We start from the raw sequence: 23,656 nt of genomic DNA on the forward strand, positions 1-23,656 counted from the left end.
CTTGAATTTTCTTCTGGACACCATATGAAAGGTAATAAGAAGATATAAATATTAATATAGTAAAAATATGGTAAACACAGCATCTCAACTAATAATAAGTGGTGAATTCCAGCCAAACCCCAGCCCCACAACCAACTCACAGTCACTAAGTTATACCTCCACTCAGCCTCAGATCATATTAAATGCACCTTGAAGAGGATCCAATATTTTACTCATAAACAATGTACAATGTCATCTATGTCAAGCAAAGTTCTTCATTAGCACTCTTCAAGAAAAATCTTGATGAGTGGATGGGAAATAGGAAATACACCCCAGTGATCACTTCAGTACCTCTGCTGGACAATGGCACAGGAAAATAACTTTCTTGGGTGGTGTAAGCTATGGTACCTTGCTGGCTAGGCTTACGTAGGCCCTTGGGCTGATAGCCTAGTACCTACCTATGAAACTATGTACTTATACATCAGAAGTCTAGTTAATAAGGTTCAGGAGTTCCATGCCACACTCTCTCTATACTGACCTGATATAGTTGTTTTAAGAGACACTTGTGTAAAGCCACATATAGAAGACAATGAGATTATCCCCCCTGGTTACAATATTCTCAGGTTAGACAGAAAAGATAAAAAAGGTGTTGGGGGGTAGCCATAGTATTCAAAACTAACCTTACATTACAACCCCTAAGCCTAAATACCCAACTTTCAGGAACGCTGTGATTTTATTCACCAAATTAAAAATTAACTCCAAGAAACACTTAATCATAGTAGGAACTTATATTCCGCCTGGTAACAACCTTGCTACCTTAGAGTACATTCTCCACTAGACCTCAAAAGCTATTTCCCAAGAAACAATTATAATGGGGGATCTTAACACAGACTGAATTACTTGTAACTCAAGGAACCCCATCAATCATATTAACCTCTGTGGCTTTATACAGTCATCTAATACTCCACCAGAACAGAAAAAAATCAAATAGACAATCTGTCCTTGACTGGACCTTTACCAACAAATGCTCACACAATCAACACTCTGGTTGCCTTCCTGATAGCCTAAGCAATCACTCACCAACCTTTTTACTTAGACAAAAGCCCAGTCCTCTTAAAAATACTATTTACTGCCAAATCCTGAACAAGAAACATTTCAATCCCCTGAATCTGATATCTACACTTAACCAATGCAACTGGACTCCTCTAAAAGTCCTGGCCCTAAACTCAGCCATTGAATATTTTAGCAGCACATTCCTGAATATTCTTAATAAATTGGAACCTCCAAGGATAGTTTAGAACTAAACAAACTGCACCCCTTGGCTATCTAAGGAAACTAGAACTCCTTTCTATCTAAGAGATAAGGTCTGGGAATAATGGAACATAAATAAATCTCTACAAAATCACTTAGCATGCCAACAACTCAGAAACAAAGCCAAAATTCAAATTAAACAAGATAAAAAATACTATACCAATGTACAAATGGTTCATCAAAGAAACCCACAAAAATTTTGGTCAGCTATTAAATCAGTCCTACATCCTGGGTAAGCATCTACCCTACTTCCCTCAATACCACAAACCTCAGGAACAACTGCTGAACAATTTAACAAATACTTCACTGAACGCATCTTAGTGCTAACCACAAATAACTGTCCCTCACCTTGCACTATACCATTATTAGAAAATATGGACAACAGTGCATTTTTCTTTCACCCCCATCCCAACAAATACCATAAAAATGCTTAAAAAAACTAAAGATAACAACAATATCAGCAGACAACCTTCCATCAGAATATCTCAAGATAGCAGCTGATGCTATCTCCTATCTTGTATCTATACTAATCAATGGAGTTATCACTGAACATCAAGTTCCACAAATCTAGAAAGTTTCTCACATAATCCCACCACCACAAAGGAGGTAATTGCCATTTCACACTGAGCTTATCAGAGGAAGGGCTCTGAGCTAACTAATCTGTGATATATATATATATATATATATATATATATATATATATATATATATATATATATATATATATATATTATATATATATATATATATATATATATATATATATATATATATATATATATATATATATATATATATATATATATATATATAAAACATTAAGTATCCTGTTTTTTGCTTATTTCTGAGTTATTTAAAGCACTTTTATTTTACTCACTGTGTGTGAGGTATTAACTAGAATTTTCTACAATTGTTAAGCATCTGGTTGGGTTTGTTTGTTCTGACTTCCTGCTAGGAGTGTATCATATAACTTGTTTGCATTTAAAAGCATTCACTAGTCTCCTTGACCCTTTATCTGTTTAAACATTTCTGCAGTTTTTTCTAAGTAGTGTTGGTAGTGTAGCATTGTCCATATTCAGGCTTGTGTTTTGGGTCTAGTTGTTTGTTAGCAGAGGCTGTTTGTCTGAGCACATGTTCCAGACCATCATAGCTTAGCCAAAGCTAGTATAGCATTTCACTGAGAGTGAATTGTTTGTGGTCATTGGCTGACTGGGGTTGCCTGGACTACGCCTTGGAGTAAGCACTTCATTGGTTCTTTCAAGCTTTTTTTAAACTTTATTACTTAAGAAGTTCACTTGTGAGTGTTTCTACCATTTTACACTGAGCTAGTCAGAGGAAGGGCTCTGAGCTAACTAATCTGTGATATATATAACATTAAGTATCCTGTTTTTTGCTTATTTCTGAGTTGTTTATAGCACTTGTATTTTACTCACTGTGTGTGAGGTATTAACTAGAATATTCTACAATTGTTAAGTATCTGGTTGAGTTTGTTTGTTCTGATTTCCTGCTAGGAGTGTATCATATAACTTGTTTGCATTTAAAAGCATTCTCTAGAGTCTCCTTGATCCTTTATCTGTTTAAACCTTTTTGCAGTTTTTTTCTAAGTAGTGTTGGTAGTGTAGCATTGTCCATATTCAGGCTTGTGTTTTGGGCCTAGTTGTTTGTTAGTAGAGGCTGTATGTCTGAGCGCATGTTCCAGGCCATCATAGCTTAGCCAAAGCCAGTATAGCATTTCAGTGAGCGTGAATTGTTTGTGGTCATTGGCTGACTGGGGTTGCCTGGATTACGCCTTGGAGTAAGCACATCATTGGTTCTTTCAAGCTTTTTTTAAAGTTGTTTCAAGTTTCAACTTTGTTATTTAAGAAGTTAACTTGTGAGTGTTTCTGCCATTTCACACTGAGCTAGTCAGAGGAAGGGCTCTGAGCTACCTAATCTGTGATATATAACATTAAGTATCCTGTTTTTTGCTTATTTCTGAGTTATTTATAGCATTTTTATTTTACTCACAGTGTGTGAGGTATTAACTAGAATTTTCTACAGTTGTTAAGCATCTGGTTGGATTTGTTTGTTCTGATTTTTGTTTCCCACCCTCTCTCCCTATTGGTATCCTGTTTTTATACTAGGAGGCTTTGCAGTTTCCCGCCCCAATGTAAATTTGATCTGGGACACTCCTCCCAGTAAAGTGTCATTACTTCATGCTACCTAATCCAGGGAGAACATTTGAGAAGGCCAACCCAGTTAACCACTTCTGCTCCTCCTTTCCCCTTTCCACTTTACAAAAAAAAAAAAAAATATATATATATATATATATATATATATATATATATATATATACACATATTTTTTTTTCTAAGCTTGTTTCCTGCCTTTCCTGTAAGTCGTCTAGTCCAGATACAGATTCGCTGTATCCAGGACTGTTTGTATCCTTCTGAGCCCCCAAGTCTTTCTGTGTTAGAGGGAAGCCTTCTAGCTTAATTTTGTTTTTTAGAAGTAGCCAGTTCTCTAGTTTCAGTACTAAAATATGTTTCTTTGAGCTCAGCACTTGTTCAGAACTTATTGTAAGCACTAAATAAGCTACAAATTACTACAGCACTCAACTAATAAATAAGCACCTATCCAGGCATGTCTAAGGGTCAGCTCCTGGTGTTTTCTCCTGTCTACCTGATGAATCTGGGCATCTTGGGGCAATGCAGAAATTGCCTCATGTACACAGACAACCCTCTCTTCCTACCACCTAACACTACAAACTGTGAGAGATGCACTTATATAGCCAAACTGGAAGCAAAGCTCTCTTCACCCAAGACTGGACTAGACAGTCAAGAGGAGAATGTAAACACTTGCACCACACCACACCCATCACATAGTTCCTCAAAACCTACATCACCAAAACACACACATAGAAACACAAAACACACACCTACATTTGTGGAGGCTCTCAAAAAAAATTTACCCAAGCAACAGGGATCTCTAAAGCAGAAACGCATGCAACTTCCAACCCCCCCAACACAAACCAAATGACACATATCCCACAAACTCAGTGTGCCACTCAACCACAGCCCATAAGGCATAACAACGTACGCAACATTCTAGTCATAGGTGACTCTATAGTCAGGCACACTGATGTTCCACTCGCCAGGCTAAACAAGGAGAAAGTTGCTGTCAGCTGCCTGTCAGGTGCCAGCATCCGCCATATAATGCATGCACTCAGGTCACGCCACTACAAGTACAAATATGACACTGTCATTGCCCATGTTGGTGTGAATGACCTGAGACATTCCTCCCTGGAATACATGAAAAGAGACATGGAGGAGCTGTCTGATCTTGTAGCCCAGGCAGGTATGACCCTAGCCCTAAGTAGCATCCTGCCATCACTCAGAATGATACCACAGTACAAGGACAAAATGATTGACTTCAACAAATGGTTAAGCTTCTGGTGTCATTCTAAGGGGATCCAGTATCTGTCTGCCTGGGATGGCATGACAGACAAACCATGATGCTTTGTCAGAGATGGCCTGCACCTGTCACCCTTGGGATTTTGGATACTGGCTAAGGCTCTTGCCACCCCTATAGTGCCTTTTTTAGGCAAGATTCAAATGACAAATTCACCACTGTAACAGGTACAAGCAAGCAAAATCTGAGGGTAATGCTACTTAATGCTAGAAGTCTAAACCTCAAAATGCATTCACTCGAGGCACTCCTTAAAATGGAGAACATCGACATCTATGCAGTGACAGAGACCTGGTTCAAGGCTCCAGAGAGCACCCCTACATTAACAGGCTATAATTCATACCACACCTTTTGGCCACCTAACCTGGACCGAAGCACTAAAGGTGGAGGCGTGTCCATATTCATTAAGGATATCTACACCTCCAGGGTAGTTGCTCAGCATAATGCATCCGAGATTATCCAAGTGCAACTAACTCTGGGCAAGACCGCAATCCAAACTGTAGTTTGCTACAGATTTCCCACCATGCCCCAGGATTCCCACTCCTCATTTCTTGATACACTGAAAAATATTAGGGTACAACCTAACACCGTAATAATGGGCGATTTCAACTACCCTACCATTAACTAGGAAAACTACTCATGTACCAACTCTTGTGCTCAACGTTTTCTGGAATTCATAAATTCCAGTGCCTTGGATCAACTTATCCACACTCCATCAGGGGCAGCAATATCCTAGACCTGGTCATTACCAACATGGGCAACCAGTCTTCCACACCAGAGGTCAGTTCCTCGTTGGTCAGATCTGACCAAAAGCAAATCACCCTAGACATCCACATCCCACCCCCACCCCCCAGTAGGTAAACCACCGTAAAAACATTCTCCAAAGCCAACTTCATGCTTCTTAAGACAGAAGTGGCAAACTTCACGACACCCATGCTGACGGACAATAGAGGTACGACTGCTGAATCCTATACAATTGCACTTTATAAGCACTTACACGAGTGCATGGATTGTGCATTCCCTAACAGAACCAAGATGCTATCCTCCAAAAAAAGGAAGCCAATCTGGTGGTTCCCTGCTATAAACAAACTCTACAACAGAAGAAAGAAACTGTTGCAAAAAAAAAAAAGTTAAATCCCATGATTGGAGGAGCTCTGTGGTCAGCCTCAGTAAGAAGCTGAGACGTCTCATAAAATCCTCCAAAGCTAATTATGAAAACAAAATCACCACTGATTCTAAAACAACCACAAAGCATTCCATAGCTATGTCAAGAATCTCAATGGCAACACTCAGATCTGCTCTGAGTTACAGCACAATGGCACTAAATATACAGAACCAATTGATATTGCCAACATCCTGGCAGATAAGTTCAGTGCTAACTTTACCCCTTTCTCATCCTCTAAAGGGTCCATCTCTATACCGGAAGAATGCAAAGTTCCTATAAGCATAGCTGCACAGGTAAAAAACACACTCTCCAAAGCCAAGAACACAGCATCCATGGGACCTGACAACATCCCAGGCTACATTCTACATGAACTGCAAAACAAACTGGCACCCCACCTAAGTACCATGTTCAATCATTGCCTCACCTCAGGCTTTGTGCCCACTGAATGGTACACAGCAATGGTTATCCCACTCCACAAAGGGGGAGCCACCACGGACCCCAGGAACTACTGCCCCATTAGCCTGACGAGCCTGATCTGCAAGGCTATGGAACATATCATCATGGAACTTATAAACAATGACATTGGTAATCTCCAAACTCTGGACCCTACCCAGTTCAGGTTTGTAAAAGGCAGATCATGTCTCCTAAACCTGATAGACTTCTTTGAAGCGGTCACCAAAGCCGTAGATGAGGGTAAGGTGGTTCACACAGTCTATCTAGATCTCGCCAATGCTTTCAACACCACCCCCCACTCTGTAACTATAGATAAACTCACTAAACTAGGTATAAATCCCTATGTCACAAGATGGGTTACCAACTGGCTCACTGACACAACCCACACTGTGAAAGTAGCAGACTCTAAATCCAACTTCAGATCAGTGACAAGTGGAGTACCACAGGGTTCAGTCCAAGGTCCTCTCCTGTTTGGTATCTACTTCTCTGAAGTACAGGCTAACACAGAAGGTCTTTGGCTAACAAAGTTCACAGATGACTGCAAACTAGGAGCCATAATCAAAACTCCAAACGATGTGGACATCCTACAAAAGGGCCTCACTGAAACAGATGCCTGGTGTCAAAGCCATGGCCTCAAGCTCAGTGCCAAAAAGTGCATTGTCATCCCTTTTGGTAAAAACTCTGTACCCATGAACTATCACATAGGCGGTAGTCTACTTAACACCGAAAGTGTGATAAGAGGCCTTGGGACACAGGTGGACAATAGTCTCTTCTTTGATAATCACATCACCACAGTAGTCAGGAAATGCTTCTACATGGCACACTTCATTACAAAAGGTTACTCGTCCAGGAAAAAAGAGGTCACTGTTCCCCTCTACTCATCACTCATTAGACCCATTATAGAGTACAATGCCTCTTTTGGTATGTACCTCACAAGACATTTACAACAACTGAAAAGGCCACAGAAATACCTCACAAAGAGGATTACCAGCCTCAAACAGATGCCCTATGCATACCGTCTCAGAAACCTCCAGCTTTACTCTATCACATATCACCTACTCAGAGGCGATCTCTGCCTAACATACAAAGCTATGTCAAACCCAGAGCTGTCATGCTCCACATAAAGAAATCACAATCCCTCTGAGCTACATGCTCTAGGGACCTAAACTTTGTCACCAAAATAAACAGAACATGCTGGAGGGATAGATTCCTGTCCCAGAGACTTCCCATACTCTGGAACAAACTACCTATCTATATCAAACAAAGCTCCTCATTAGCACTCTTCAAGAAAAATCTTGATGATTGGATGGGAGATAGGAAATTCACCCCAGGGATCACTTCTGTGGCTCTGCTTGACAGGGGCACAGGAAAATAATTTTCTTGAGTGGCAAAAGCCAGGGTACCATTTGGCTAGGCTTATATAGGCCCTAGGGCCAATAGCCTAGTACCTACCTATGAACCTATGAACCTATGAACTATCAAATTACAGATGCATCACCATACTATCTCCACATTCCAAAATTTAAAAAATGTGTGTCCACTCTCAACTCCTGCACTACCTCACAACCAATAGCCTCCTAGCCAGTTTGAGACATAGATTTAGACCTAATCCTAGTACAACAGCTGCCTTCCTGAGTTTCACTAGCACTGTAAATCTACATTGGAGTTAAGGTAGAATAATCTCATCAGTATTTCTTGATATGTCCAAAGTCTTTGACACAATCTCCCACCATAAACTTCTATCTGTACTAACTAACCTAATTCATGGTCCTTCTCTCTCACTTGGTTCCAAAACTACCTAACAGGCCATCAGCAAGCAGTAAAATGGATGCAAGACATCTCTCCATTACTCCCGGTGACACTAGATGTCCCTCAAGGCTCCATTTTCAGTCCCCTTCCTTTCAATATCTTCAGAAATAATCTCAACACAGTTATTTTTCTAGCAACTCTGATCCAATATGCAGATGATTCCACACTTCTATGTGCAGTCCATACCATTCAAGAACTCCAAGATATAACACAAAAGTCCTTCACAGCAATAGAAGCATGGCTCACCATCTCAGAACTTATACTCAATCCTAATAAAACCACACTCATAATCTTCCAACCCACTAGAACCACAGTCACCTCACCCAGCTTTTTCATAACTGCTTCAGGTAACAAAATTATTGCACCTGTAACCTATACAAAACTCCTAGGTGTGTCTATTGATAGTAACATGAGATTTGACTTACACATATCACAAACAGTAAAGAAGAAACTTGGAAGCCTGTATAGATATAAATTATTCCTAACTAATACTACCAAAATAGCCATCACAAGAACTCATCTTCTTTCAGCACTCATCTATGCCTCACCAATACTCACTAATCTCAGAAAAACAAGACTTAGGAAAACTTGAATCATGTTATAATAAAATAACAAAATTTGCCACAGATTCCACACATAGATTATACTGCTGTCAAGTTCTAAAAAAACTGTCATGGTCAGAATGTCCACTATAACCAGCTGATAATGGCTCACAAATTACTTAACATGCCAGATAAAACATTTGTCCTACAAAACCTACTCAAGTCCTATTTCAATCACCATGTATTACACTCCACCAACAAATCTTTACTAAAAGTAACCAAATCTACAAATACCACCAAGAGATTGTCTTTCCTCTAGTTATGTAGTCTGGGGTATTATGAAATTATGTATTGCATTGTGGTGCCATGTCATTGACTAATGAAAGTGCAACTGACCTGTTTCGGATGCAATAAGCAAGTCTGAGCCATGGATTTGTGCACAGTCATTTACCTGTCAATGAGCATGACCTACAAATGGCAAGCAACTGCCTATGGGAAACAGGTCTGTAGGTTGCTTTACTAAGACAGAGTATGATTTAGCAAGCTTTTTTCTTAAGGATTTGTTCATAAAAGGATTATGTCACTCTACCAGGTATGTCATACAAGTCGCCACATAATGGGACACAGATGGGAAGATGCAGAAATGGGGAATAGAGATTACAACAGTAGGCCTGTAGTTCATCTCTGGGAATGACATGTTGGTGATACTCTGAATGAAATCACAGCTTTGGCCCTCTCACTCCCTCCTATAATGGTCGGCTCCTGTACGAAAGTTACTGGATTGTGAGTTAGGCATATTGATAGTAGGTAAGGGTGGACACAGCTGTCATATCACATGATGTACTGTCATTCAGCTCTACTCAGTCTGCAAATGTCACACAGGAATAGATCAGATATTGTAAAGCTGTCCCTGACTGTCCCTGATGTACTCTGGCTAGGTCACTGTTTTGTTGACATTTGTATTTCATCACTTGAGAGCTATGGCTAATATACCTGGCAGCCTCCTACAGCAGGAATTCAGGTCATAGCCATTATTAGTGGGGGGACACAGGCCCAACCTCAGTGACAGAGTGTACATATTGGTCATACAAAGTAAGAGTATGAATAGAGTAACAGATATTACTGTAGTATGTGTTTTTTCTGAGGGTTCTGGCATGTGACAGTCAAATTCTCTATATTCTGACAACAACCATCCATTATTGGCCAACTGTTTGCCAGACATCCACATACTTGTGCCAACAGGTCCCCATATATCAGGCACACATACACATTCCACAAACATATATGTACTGAAGAGGTATGACACCTACAGGGAAGATATACTACGCAGGTTTGCATTGCTGTCTGTCATTGTGGCACACTGGTGTTGCTAGACTGTCCCCATATACTTGTAATAACACAGAGCTGTATGACATAGTTGTTGGACTTTCCCCATAGGGGACACACCACAACAGATGTTATTGATGGGTGTAGAGACATACAGTACACTCTGTCACAACACACAGGGACATAACCGGTATTGCTACTATGTTGGTGATAGCCACATACATAGTGTGTTGATAGACTGCGGGGTATAATGAGGCAGGTAGCAGTGGATAGTGCAGGCCATTTTGCTTGTGCAGAGTCTCTACATAGTGGATATCCATGTATCTGGTCCTGTGATGTGTTCCCCTCTTGATCTCTTTCAGGAAGGATGTATTGAAGGAAGCACTCACCATTTTCAGGTGCTGAAAACAATGTTATCATGGATGACCTTAGACTGCATCATAACATTCTGCTGTCCAGGAGTCACCAGCATCATGAGCAATGTGCAGCACTGTGGTTTCACCTTGTCACAGAAGTCAGCCAAATAGGGCTACAGGACAGAACCTACAAGCAGATCCAACACTGGGCAACAGTTATGGTCAATGCTGCATGGCAAAGGGCTGCCACTGTGGCCAGGGATGATGGTGCCACTGGTGGAGGGCCTGCAACAGGATTACCACTCTCAGCCACAGAGGAATTCCTGGCAAACCTGGGTTCATCCACTGGCTCCCGACCATCCATCACCCAATACATTGTGGAGGTGGGTCCCACAGCATCCACATCAGAAGAGCATCCAGGTAGGTTTCTTGTGTTCATCACTGTAATACTATATCAGTCATTGTGGCAGCTTCTGCATACCGGTACATGGGTATCAGGTCTATCTGCATTGAGGGGGGGGGGGTTAATGCACAGTTGTGCACACATACTCAGGCTGTCAGCAATGTAGGCAATATCATGTTAGCTACTGTACATGTTGATATATGCACATATTACCCTATAACAGTATCACATTTGGTATGGCTGACAATACCTCTCCCTCATATTTCTATAGGTACGTCAGGTGTGGCCAGAGTCCAAGGTCCTTTACCTGCTAAGCGTGATTCTGTTATCTTATGGATCATATATACCCTAAGAATGTTAAGGGCTGCCATGTTGCCTTAGGCATAACTGTTATGCTTAGCCAGAGTACAATACTTGCATGTTCCATTTTGGAAGGGTTAATTGAAGTGCATTCGATGGACAATCACAGTTGTGAATTTGCAGGAGCAGTAACATATTTGCACTTATTGTTGAGAAGGTCTATGTAGTCTTCTATACAGGAGGCAATCACTTTCAGATGCCTGTTCACACACAATATGGAGATGGTACATACTTAAGGCAGTGATACTATAACTGGCATAGTATGCTCAAGACGGGTGCACTGTGTTTTAGGTATAGGTCTATCAGATACCCTGACATATTACTTATCTCACAAGTGTATAGTGCTGGCAACATTAACAGGATGTAGCTGCAGTGCATGTTATAAAGGGCCTGTCTTGTCTGTATATGTTGTAGTCTGTGTGCTGTGCATGGGATCACAAATACGATGTGGTATGTGTAATGCAGTTGTGGCTCCTTAGCTGTGTGTGTGTGTGTGTGTGTGTGTGTGTGTGTGTGTGTGTGTGTGTGTGTGTGTGTGTGTGTGTGTGTATTAAAATACATAATAGTGCAGGTAGTAATGTACTTATTTTGTCTTTATCCTCAAAGGTGAACATGGGGGTTGTAGTCTGTCCCCCTCACAACCTGATGTCAGTGTCTCATTGGACTCTGATGATGATGGTGGCCATACTGAGGCATAGGTGGGGTTGTTGAGGGCTGAATATGTCCCATGGGTTGACATACCACTTCCTCCCCCATTGTGCCTATACACAGTCAGTATGCCCACACATATCCAGTCCCCTGAGGCCACATATATCAGACAGAGTGTGGTGACATTGAACAGGAGAGTGTGGCAACTATGGCATCAGTGAGTGTAGACACTGGCCGTAGCCAGAGTTCTGGCAAAGTCCCACACAGGCAGATTGACAGGAGTGCTCAAAGGAAGACTGCTGCACATCCACCACCTTTCACAGGTGTCACATCATGGGTCACTCGACGCATGTTTTGAAGTATCATGGAGGCAAAAACATGTTTTGAATGCAACACCAGATGGATGCTCAGGATTATAGATGTAGCACAATCTGACATCCATGAGTCCCACCACCACATTGGTGACGTCATGAATTGTTTCACTGATGTATTGGACAGATGGTGGGGAGAAATTGTCAGTCCTTGACTGCACATTGTCTGTGCTGGAACATCTGGTTGGAATCAGGCATCAGACACATGGACGGAGGTCAGCAACACCATCTGCTGAAAGTCCACGTGGCTGTGCACATTCATGGTCCTGTAGTGGCAGTATCTCCAGCACTACAGAAGGGAGTGTGCTGTCCACAACATGATGTGGCAGGCCATGAGCACATGGTCCTGGGCCATCTCGTGGGAGGCAGGGTCCCAGCAGACACCAGTTATCATCAGCTACTAGCACAGCATCTGACCCTGGGCAGGGTGGTGCCACTCCTGGCAGAGCCAGTTCCCATGTTCATGGCCAGAGACAGTCAACTGTCCACTCTGCCATTCATGGTCCACAGCTATCCAACATACGCACATTTAGGGCTAGCACTGGGCTTGACTGTGTACACACACACACTCAAACATCATTGTCACATGCAGGTCACCAGCAGACACACACAGCACCTCTTCATGTCCCAACTAGTCAGCACCCTGTCCTGACTCACACACATGCTGTCAACTGTTTGGCACAGTGTAAACCTCTGGCATCCCACACCACACCCTGTGCATGTGATGATACATGTGCCACATCCTTGCCATCCATACCATTGATGCAGGGGACATGTAAATATGTGTCTGATGCACAGGGTGACGATATTACATTCATACCTCTCAACCTGGAAACATCAAAAATCTGACATAATTACGCAACCCCACCCAATCCAATGGAATTGTGGGATACCAACTTTCAAATGCAAACTGAAGAACAGACAACTGAAATACAACACCTGGGTCCTCCTGCAGCCATTCTAATGTCCCATTACCTGGCTATTTCACCCCATTTACCATAAACACTAATGTGTGCATACTGCTTTACTTCTACAATGATTATTTGGATTTTATTTTTACATTTTATAGCACAATGCACAAACACTAATAGACCTCTGCTAAACAAAGCAATACTGTCTCACAATGAAAATAGTTTTAATTTAACACTGCACACTCTTGTGCGCATTAATGTAGGTAACAACTTTAGATGCAGCTCACTAGAAAAGGGTGTCCTGTCCAATCATGTAAGGGACACAATTAGGACTGCTTAAACGCATTGATTAGAAATCTCTCGTGATGACAACATGCTACAGCAGCAGCTCTTAATAGCTGTAAATGACTCCATCATTGAAAATTAGCCACTCCTTCTTTTAGTGTGCTGCAGTGCAAGCCCAATGAAGTTTAAAACTGTAAATAAAGCTCACAAAAGCAGATCAGTGCAGACTTGCAGAGTGCAGATCCAAACTATTCTGTTTCCATGAAGCTACACTTTTTCAACTAGTTAGTCATTAAAATAGTCTTCTGCAGAACAGTGCATGTGTAGTTACAAATCTAAACTATCCACACCAGTTAAATTTCTTTTCCCCTGGCTTCTGACTCTACATAAAATGTGCATGAACCACCAAGCTTTAAGTTATTTATTTGGGTACTTTTAGAAGCACTGCAGGAAATTCCCTCTAAACAACTGATGCTTCCTTGTACAATGCTTGCACCAGTTGGACTGCTGGTGACAGACTGACAGTATCTACCTACTTGGCTTAATAAATGCACCTTCTGCCTCTAAAATGACATATATATTTTCTATCATGGTCCCGATGTATCTTTGTCATAAAGACTAAAAATGAGGATCCAGCAATGTGTCTTTCACACACACACACACACACACACACACACACACACACACACACACACACACACACACACACACACACACACACACACTACTAGTACTGGGCGCACAAAAATGTATACATTATTGTTATTATTACTGCTGGTTTTGTATGCCATTAGCATGACTAGTATCATGTAAAGGAAATTTATCCGCAAATAAATGATTAGTTTCTCACCAAGAACATGAACGGGTCAGGTCTTAATCTTATGCAGCAGTTCAGACAAGGTGAAATGATAACATGTTCAAATTCTGCAGTCCTTAAATATGCAAGGATTTGCCAGCAAATGTCTTGGTTGGTTCTGTCCTAGAGCAGACACTGTAACCATAAGAAAAAGTGGTAGAAGTTGTTAAAGAAAGAAAAGGTCTGCTTTTGCACTGCATGTGGCGCTTTCCCTCTAACAGAACTTCCATCTTGTTTTTTTTTTTAACTACCAAATAAATCTGTAAATGTAAGACCTGCTTAATAAGCTGCCCTTAGGGGAATAAAAGGCACAGTAGCCACTACGCTTGCATGGCAAGGCTCCTGTAACAAAAAAAAAACATGTTTACTTGCAAGTTGTAAGCTATTCAGAGCTTGCACTGCAGTCTGAATGAAAGTAAAGGAAGGGACTCATAGGCAAGACAAGATGGGAGTCAGGACTTGTTGGCCCCTTTTTCTCAAATTGGATCATTTAGATGTGCAATTAAGAGACAAAAATCTGGACATTCTGTAAAAAGCTGGACAGTTGAGCTATGGCAAGCATGTAAACATCAGAAAAAGCACACAATTCATATCACTCAAACATCACTAAGGCATTTTTAAAAGTAAAAGTGTACAGGCCACAGCAGATGAATCGTAGAATCATTCCCAATTCCTTTGCTGCAGTTAGGCTGGCAATGCATTCTTTCTTTACTAACCTGGAGGTCAAAGAATATTTTCTCCTGCAGACTGCTGGACTCTGCAGAACTGTCTTAAATAGTATGCGCATAGCCCAACACTGCTGCCGATAACCATTCCTGGTATTCCTATTAACTGTCAAGTCTCCACTTTTCAACAAAGTGGTTCTCATCAAGCTGATGTTATCATGTACACACTTGCGTGGTGACATCAGCCATACATTTAAAGTTGCTAAAAAAAAAAATTGAAAAAAAATCATGAACTGAGGGGCCAATGGCACCCCATTATTTTGCTATCAAAACCGGTAAATACTGAGGAATTTGGTATGGTTGGGAGGTCTGATTTACATTACATGTAATTTTGTAGTGTGGTAGTATTATCCCATGACAGGTGCTGCATGCTGATATGTGTCATGACTGCACATCAAACTTTGTGTACCTTTGTTGCATGATCTTAGATTGGCAGTAGTATTGCAGAATGACAGGTGTCTCACAGAACTGTGTATGTTTCTGTCCCAGGGGTCTGAGTGGCTAAGCTATGGAAACTTGGTGGCAATACAGAGGCACAGGATAGCATGGCAGCACAGCAAACATATGACATCAGCAAGGTATGGCTGTATACGTGTGTGGTTACCTAGGTGCATATCTGTAGAACAGTGTGAGTGTGTCAGGGACAATGGGGGCAGCCAGTGTCATCGTGCATGCATATCCTTTGACAAGGCCTGCTACCCTTGATACATGTGACCTGGGTGTTCTGTACATACAAATGTAGGTGGTGGCAGTCAGCATTTATGCCTAGGTAGATGTGGGCTATTTAAGGCCTGCAGCTAGTGACAGCACAGTAAAATGCATGACAATTGCACACCCATATGTGTACTGCTGCATGGGAGTTGCCTTTATTGAGATTAGATCCTCTACCTATCTATTAATATACACTAGAACACAATGTACTTATTGCATGTGCCATGCAGCTTATCTGTTTTGAGATTGTCAGCCAGTGCTGTTAAGGTGGATGACATTAGCAGGTGTTGACAGGGTGGCCACTGTTGAAGAAGATGCTAGTCACAGGGCCATAGAATGATTGACCATTTCATAGACATAGGCCAGATGGGCATGTCTGTACTGCTGTAAGAGAAATATCTACACACACACACACACACACACACACACACACACACACACACACACACACATAGCTCATAGTACTTATTGCACATGGCACTGGTTACATCTGGTGAACATGTGGCTGTGGCAACAGTACTTATGGGCTACGCAAAGTGGCCTTGTATTACACAGCATGTGTGGCCTGCAGAGTGAACCTGCTTTATGCTGTTATTGTATCTACTGTCCTAGCAGTGGGGTACCTGTTAATACCCCTGCTATGTGTGTACAGTTACTAGTATCGTCATTTCTGACCAGTTGCAGTTTGCTAGGTGGACAATTGGCCAGTGACAATATGGCCTGTTCAAGTCCTGCTTTGAAGGCATTGCACATTATACCACCTGTTCACAATTGTCTGTCTAGAGGGTGACATTCCACAGGCACAGGGTTTTATGGTTGGGTGGATTATGTCTTTATGCAACCTTGGTGTGTTACCATCAGACAACTGCTGTGTGTGTAGGTACAGATAACCCCATCATTCTGTGTGTAGGTGTGCACATTTATATATCCACACACACATATATACATGTGCATGTACATATATATTTATATATGTATATATAACAGGGATGTCCACTTAGGTGTAGCTGTGTATTAGCTAAGTATAGCAGCATGCCCAGTGTGACTGTCAGTACTTACAAGGTTATTGTAGGCCAGACCTACCTGTATTCCAGTCTGTGATTTTGTGTGCTGTAGCCAATTGCCTGCTGCACCTGATTCAACAGTTTAGCACCTCCCTTGATATTTTGTCCAAGGGATTGCTGGCTGTGTGCTGAACATATTATATGACTCATACCTATCGACTGTACAGATTGTAATAGACTGTACAGAGTTTTGCATCGTATGTATGGTACATTTTACATAGCATTGTGATTTTCTGGTACATCACTGGCAAATCATTATAGATTGACATTAGGAAATGATGCCAGACATTTGAGTTACTGACTCCATACATACCAGGAAACCCATGCTACTGCATGACCTGTTATTCTCTGAACTTTCTGCATTTGTCTGGCCAGCTGTTAATCCTTCTCCTTATATGTGGGCCTTTGTCCTACTACTGTTTATGGCTTTGTCCAGATTTCCTACTCTAAGTGGTTGTAGGTATGATGTGACTGGGGTACATGATGTCACACCACACGCAGGGTAACAGTCTTCACACCTCACACTGTATATGTTTTAGCAGGATGTCCAGCATTCCACCCCATATGTCTGCTCTCTTCCTCATACAGTTGTGTTTTCCGATAGTATACTAATAAATGGAGCCCACTGAATTGTTGTAAGTACTGACACAGTTAAGTGATGGCTTTTATGTCCTTCTGCTACTCTGACTTATTGCAACCTGCTGTTATACTAGCCACTTTCTAGGTTACTCAGAGCATGTATAATGTCTGTAGATTTGGCCCTCTGTCCCTCCATTGTCTTTGGATTTGTCCAGCTTTCATGCAGTTGCAGATTTGGGCATATTGACAGTCTGTGGGTCTCCTACCATAGGAGTACCTCACATGCAAAAGTTGTAGGTGCAGCCAGCTTTGAACCATGAACACCATCAACCATTCTAATGTACTTAGCCCACTGAGCCACTCCAGCCACCAGAAAGTTAGATTGAATTCCTCACACTGACACCAACAGACAGACATACACTTTGACCCCAGCATATTGTGGAAAATAGAGCAGCTGAGATACCCGTGTTACAGGGCTGACTCTGATGCACACAGTACACAGCCAATACATGGTTAGGTACAGGTTGTGTGATGTGGCTGGCATCCTTTCTACTATGTATGTGAGTCTGAGTAAGATGTAAGTTCCTAGCACCCTAGGTTGTCAGTGCATGTGCTATGCATTGCCTCTTTGCCAAGGCCAGGGCATACTGAGCATGCCTACGTCTCCCTACAGGGACAGACTCAGGGGATTCCTCCGCTGAGTCCCCCTGTGAATGTGGATGTGGCTGTGGGGACCTTGGCACTGGTGGGGGGCTGTGTGTCCCCTCCCTGTGATGATCCTGCCGCAGCTGTTTCAGCAGGATCATATTGCATAGCATGGCACATACTGTGAACATCTGTGCACGTGAGGCTGGAGAGTACTGCAGGGTTACACCAGATATATCAAAGCACTGGAATTGTGACTTGAGCAGCCCAAACACATGTCCTGTGATATTCTTAGTTTGTGTGTGTGCCTCATTATGGCATTCTTCAGTAAGTGTGTGTGCATTTCTGATGGGTGTCATCATACACGGTTCCAGTGCATAGCCAGCATCCCCCAGTAGATGGCCGTATGGGATGTTACCCCTGGTAAACATCTGGTGCAGCTGTGATGCATGCCAGATATGGGAGTCATGATAACTGCCCTGGCTGCCAGCACACACATCCATGATAATGCCCTGGGCATTGTACACAACCTGGCAATTGATGGAGTGATACCCCCTGCGGTTGACATTGACTCTATCCTCCTCACTGGGCGGTGCTTTCATGTGTACATGAGTGCAGTCTATAGCACCCAGTACCTCAGGATAGTGTGCTACCTGGTAAAAGAGATGCATACTGCTGGCCTTCTCCTCAGGGGTACGGGGTAAATAAATGTGCTCACTGGCATGTGCTTACATGACAGCCAGGAACTGGTGGAGTACCCTGGATGCTGATGCCTGTGAGATGCCCATCATGTCCCCAGTTGGTCTTTGAAAAGTACCTGTAGCTAGTATTCTAAGAGCTACACATGCCTTTGTTTCCACTGAGATGGGTTCCCCTCTGTTGACTCTGGGTCTGAGTTGAGGGCGGCAGAGCTCAGTAAGTTCTTGTAGTATGTCCCTGTCCACCCTGTAGTGGTCTACTATCTCTAGCTCATGTAGCTCTTGGAAGGTAACCCTGGACCTGAGCACTCTTCTCCTCCTTCTCAGTCTAGGCCTATTGTCAGCATCAGCATCAGCACTGACCTCAGCATCTAGCACATACAGATGTAGCTGAACAGCAGCCCCTAGCATTCTGTCAGCTAAAATTCCCAAGTCTGTACTCCAATGGTGCCGAGTATAGAGGAAAATCAGAGTGTAGGGTGTATGTATCATTTATAGTGGTCTGCTGCAGATGCAGCCTGTGTGATTGGCTAACTATGATGCATTCCATCTGCCAGGAGTTTAAGTGGCCCAGTGTAAGTGGAACAGGGGTTATCAGTAATTTCTACATGATTGACTTTCACAAGCTATTTCCTTTTTTTTTTAACTGCCTTCCCTGCTAAGTACAGCAGCACAGCGTGCAATCATGCTCAAACCAGCTAAAACAAGTGCCCCAAGGCTAAACAAAGCTTGGCAGCACTGGACACACACCCTTGCTTAGCTGAGAGGTGCAGTGTGCAAACAGCCGCAGCTCAGCTTCAATCTGCTTAAATGTATAGTGACACACTCCCTTTTGACATCAGCTAGCTCTCCTGTGGACACCAACATGGTTCTGGGACTACACAAATTTTATCTGTGGGCACAGTAACCAATTTTTGCTATTCAGTAACCCAAGCTCATTTGCATACATATCCATGCACACAACCTGGATACTACACTATTCCAGGGGTTGCGTCCTTAGCAACCTTAGAAATATACCATTGTACATACTCCATGCAGGGCTCTATAATGCATTATTGTTACATATCTCTTATTTTTCGTTTTAAACTTGTAAATATTTTTTTTTTGCTTAAAGGCATGTTTGTGCACTGCTGAGTACTGCACAAACATAACATGGGTATTAAAAAGAAAATAATATTAAATTATTTTGCATTGCTTTTTGGACACACAGGGCATAGTTTTGTACATATCTACCTACTATGCAATTTCTGACCTTCTGCATGGGCTTTTACAGCCCCTGTTCAATTTTTATTTTATTGTACACGGAAAGTTTCCATGTACACTTCGGACACCAACACAGGGTCTGCAGGACTGCCTATCTGCTTGCTGGATCACTCCAACACCCTTATTTGAATGTAATTCACCTGCTTATGAGGTGATTTGCATGCCACAGGCACTTCTGTGGTTGCACGCTCGTACACGCCTCTCTGCTCTGTTTACTGGATCGCAAGGCTGCCTACTTCTGTGTAAGCTCCATGCCACTATGCCTACAAGGAAAATCACTCCATGTAGGCTTTATTGAATTCCCCCTTTATGTTTCAGTTTTATTTAAATGTCACAATAGTGCTGTGTTTTACCCTATTTGTGATTATAATATTGTGAATTATGTTTTTGAGATTTCATTGTTAAAGGATTGTTATATTAATACACCACAAATGCATAAACAAATTATAACATCTACATTTCAATAGGTACCTCTATAAAATGGGTCTATATTAGAAGACGGAATGTTTAGGTGTTCAAACACCTAAACATCGATCTTCTAATATCGAAAGCAAAAAATGGTGAATGGCCAATTTAACGCAGGGAAAGATTTCCCTTGGCCGTTCACCGGAGTTTGCTATTTCCCTACTGTTGAGCGATCTCGGAGTTGGTATATTTAGTTAGGGGGAGTGTGGGTGGCACAGCCCCCCTCGTTGGGGGGCATGGGGGCAAAGCCGAGGGACGTGTTTCCCTGGAATGTTCGACATTGTGCGGTTTGATATTAGAAGATCGATGTTTAGGTGTTCAATCACCTAAACAGTCAGTCTTCTAATATAGACCCTATAAAACAACGTTGATAACAGTTGCAAACTCCATTTTCCTGCAATAGCTATTTGGAATTTCTGTTTAGCTGTGTGTCATATATCAACATTCACAGGAACACCACTAAACATAACATTTAATTTCTCTCAGACGTTTATTCTTATCAATCACTTTTTTTTTACATTTTTGTGTCCTATTTATTTTTTATTGTATTTATTTTATTTTATTTTACATTTGTTTACTGGGAAAGTCCGTCCGGGTGTGGACCCATTTTCAGAGAAAGCCCTAGGAAAAAAGCTCCACATACAAAAATAAGCATGTTATAACAGACACAAGTGATACAATTTATATAATGATACATGATTATAAAAATTACATCTTTTTAACAAGTAGAAAATTCTGTGTACAGTAAGACATACATCCAGAAGTAAATCAGAGATCCCACAAACAAGTCTTGCCTGACTAAGCTAATTAATATGACTGTTAAAAGACACAATGTAGTGTATATATAATAAATTAGAAAAGTCTGGGGTATTATGAAAGATATAAGGTAGTTAGGAAGGTTGCTAGATGGTATAGGAAACAGTAAGGCAATATGTAGCCAAGGTGGATTACAAATTAACTGTGATGAATAGAGATTGACCATGAAAACTGAAATTTAATCCAGGACTGTTACATGACCAGAGGCAATTGTTAGACAAATGATCTTTGAGCAGTTTTTTAAAGTAAGTGATATTGGTTGTAGATCTTAAGTTTATAGGGAGAGTGGTCCAGAGTTTGGCTACATAACTAGAGCAGTGTAAATCACTTTAATTACAGAATTTTTAATTTGTAAATTATCTAATTAACTAACTAGAATGTAAATGGCACCTATTATATAAGAGGTGCTTATGGGAATAACAACTTAGTTCGGAAGAAGTCTTTCTTTTGGTGAGGGAGACAAAAGCGCTTAACTTTCTTTGTGTTTGGAATAAAGTGTGTTCATAAGAATTTTGGTCCTGTTATTCCTGTGGAGGTATGGAACTTATGGTGTGAACCCAGTAAATTTCTTTTCTAAGTTGGTTTTGATCAAATATACTGGCAATTTCATCTGTGTGGTTTTGTTTTACAAGTTTCTTTTCATGCAGAACTGGTAACACATGTCTGATACCTTCTGGTTTACTTGCCTGCATTTTTTAGTACTTTTTAAGTACTTTTTGGCATGAAGGCTTTTTACACAGTGATTTTACTTATAAATTTCTGATTATGGACACGGGATCAAGAAATTCACCAACTTCGTCCAGTTTAGTTAACATGGACAGTCCTGGTTTGAATAAAATGGACTGTCAATTGCCACAAATATTTGCCATGCTATCCCAGCAAGTGGCTGCCTTGGACAAGAAGATAGATGGACTATGAGATCCACAATGCAATGAAGCAGTGAGAAGGAAGGAAGTGAACTTTTAAGTACATCCGGAACATATAAGGCTGGTAAACCAGGGTGACTTTACTAGCAGTAATACTAATGGGGCTAGTGGATTACCAGCACCGTTCTGTAACAGCAGGCCAACAAACAATAATTTGTAAGCTGTAAATTACACAACAATGAACAACTTTAACTTCAGAGAGTGGATTTATAGAGATATTCCTTTTTCCGGTCACAACATCAGCCCTACATTGCAACATCCACCAAAAACCTTAGAAAAGAAAATGAAAGAGCTGGAACAAAAGCTTTTCAAAGTACAGAATATACAGTGTGACAACATATTTTTAAATGAAAGTCTCAAAAACAAATGAGTACCTAAGGGTCTCAGACTGTATAAATTCCCTGATGGACTTTCTGTGGACAATATTGAAGTTAACGAACTGACAATGTTATTTGATAGTTTTGGCTTTCAGTTAATGAATTTTATTATAAAATGCAATGACAAAGGTATTTCTGTATTATTTAATGAACTTCAAAAGTTGAATGATGAAATTACTAAAGATTTGTTGTTTGAACATAATATCACACACTATGACATTATTTTCACACAGGTAGAAAAGAATGTTTCTATTAATTTAAAATGTTAAGAACACAAGTTAAAAAGAGACAATCAAGATTATTTTAACAAGAGTATATCTCTTTCCTAAGTCTTAGTACCATCAGAACCAGGATGTTCATGCAATTTTAGACTGTAATGTTCATGAGAGAGAGAGGAGGGGGAATATTTGGATGGCAGAGAAAATTTCCAACAGGATTTTGGTGCTAATAACAGGGATGAATATGATTCAGAGTATCCACCCCTGAGGAGATCTGAATGGCTTTACAATAAAAACAGACAGCAATTTTTTTATTGGAGCATCAGCACACCACCTACCAGAGGGGCAGGGGGAGGGGAAATGCATGGAAGCATTAGTTGAATAAAACATTTTGAGCCCCCCGTTTAAGTAAAAATCTTATTTCTACAGACAACAATGGTATTTTTAATTCATATGGTGGTTCTAACATTTTTAATTACACATCTTTAGAAACTGATGAGACTTTTTTTACATTATTTACTTCTTCTTCTTCTTTCGGCTGCTCCCATCAGGGGTTGCCACAGCAGATCAACTGTTTCCATTTCTTTTTTCCTCTGCATCTTTCTCTGTCACACCAACCATCTGCATGTCGTTTGTTGGTTTGGACATGTGCTGAGGAGGGATGCGGAGTATATTGGGAAAAAGGTGCTAAGGATGAAGCTGCCAGGTAACAGGAAAAGAGGAAGGCCTAAGATAAGGTTTATGGATGTGGTGAATGTTAGAACCACGATATGAAAAAAAACTCCAGCTCTATTCAGTCGCATACTGCCTACTCAGAGGTGATCTGTGCCTGACGTACAAGGCCATGTCCAATACGGAATTAATGGACATGCTCCACCTCAGAAAATCCAAATCCATCAAAGCCACAAGAGCAAGAGACTTAAACCTCAACACAGAAATAAATAGGA

This window comes from Protopterus annectens, chromosome 7.part0 (assembly GCF_019279795.1).
Source record: "Protopterus annectens isolate FY-2018-M chromosome 7.part0, PAN1.0, whole genome shotgun sequence".
NCBI lineage: Eukaryota > Metazoa > Chordata > Ceratodontiformes > Protopteridae > Protopterus > Protopterus annectens.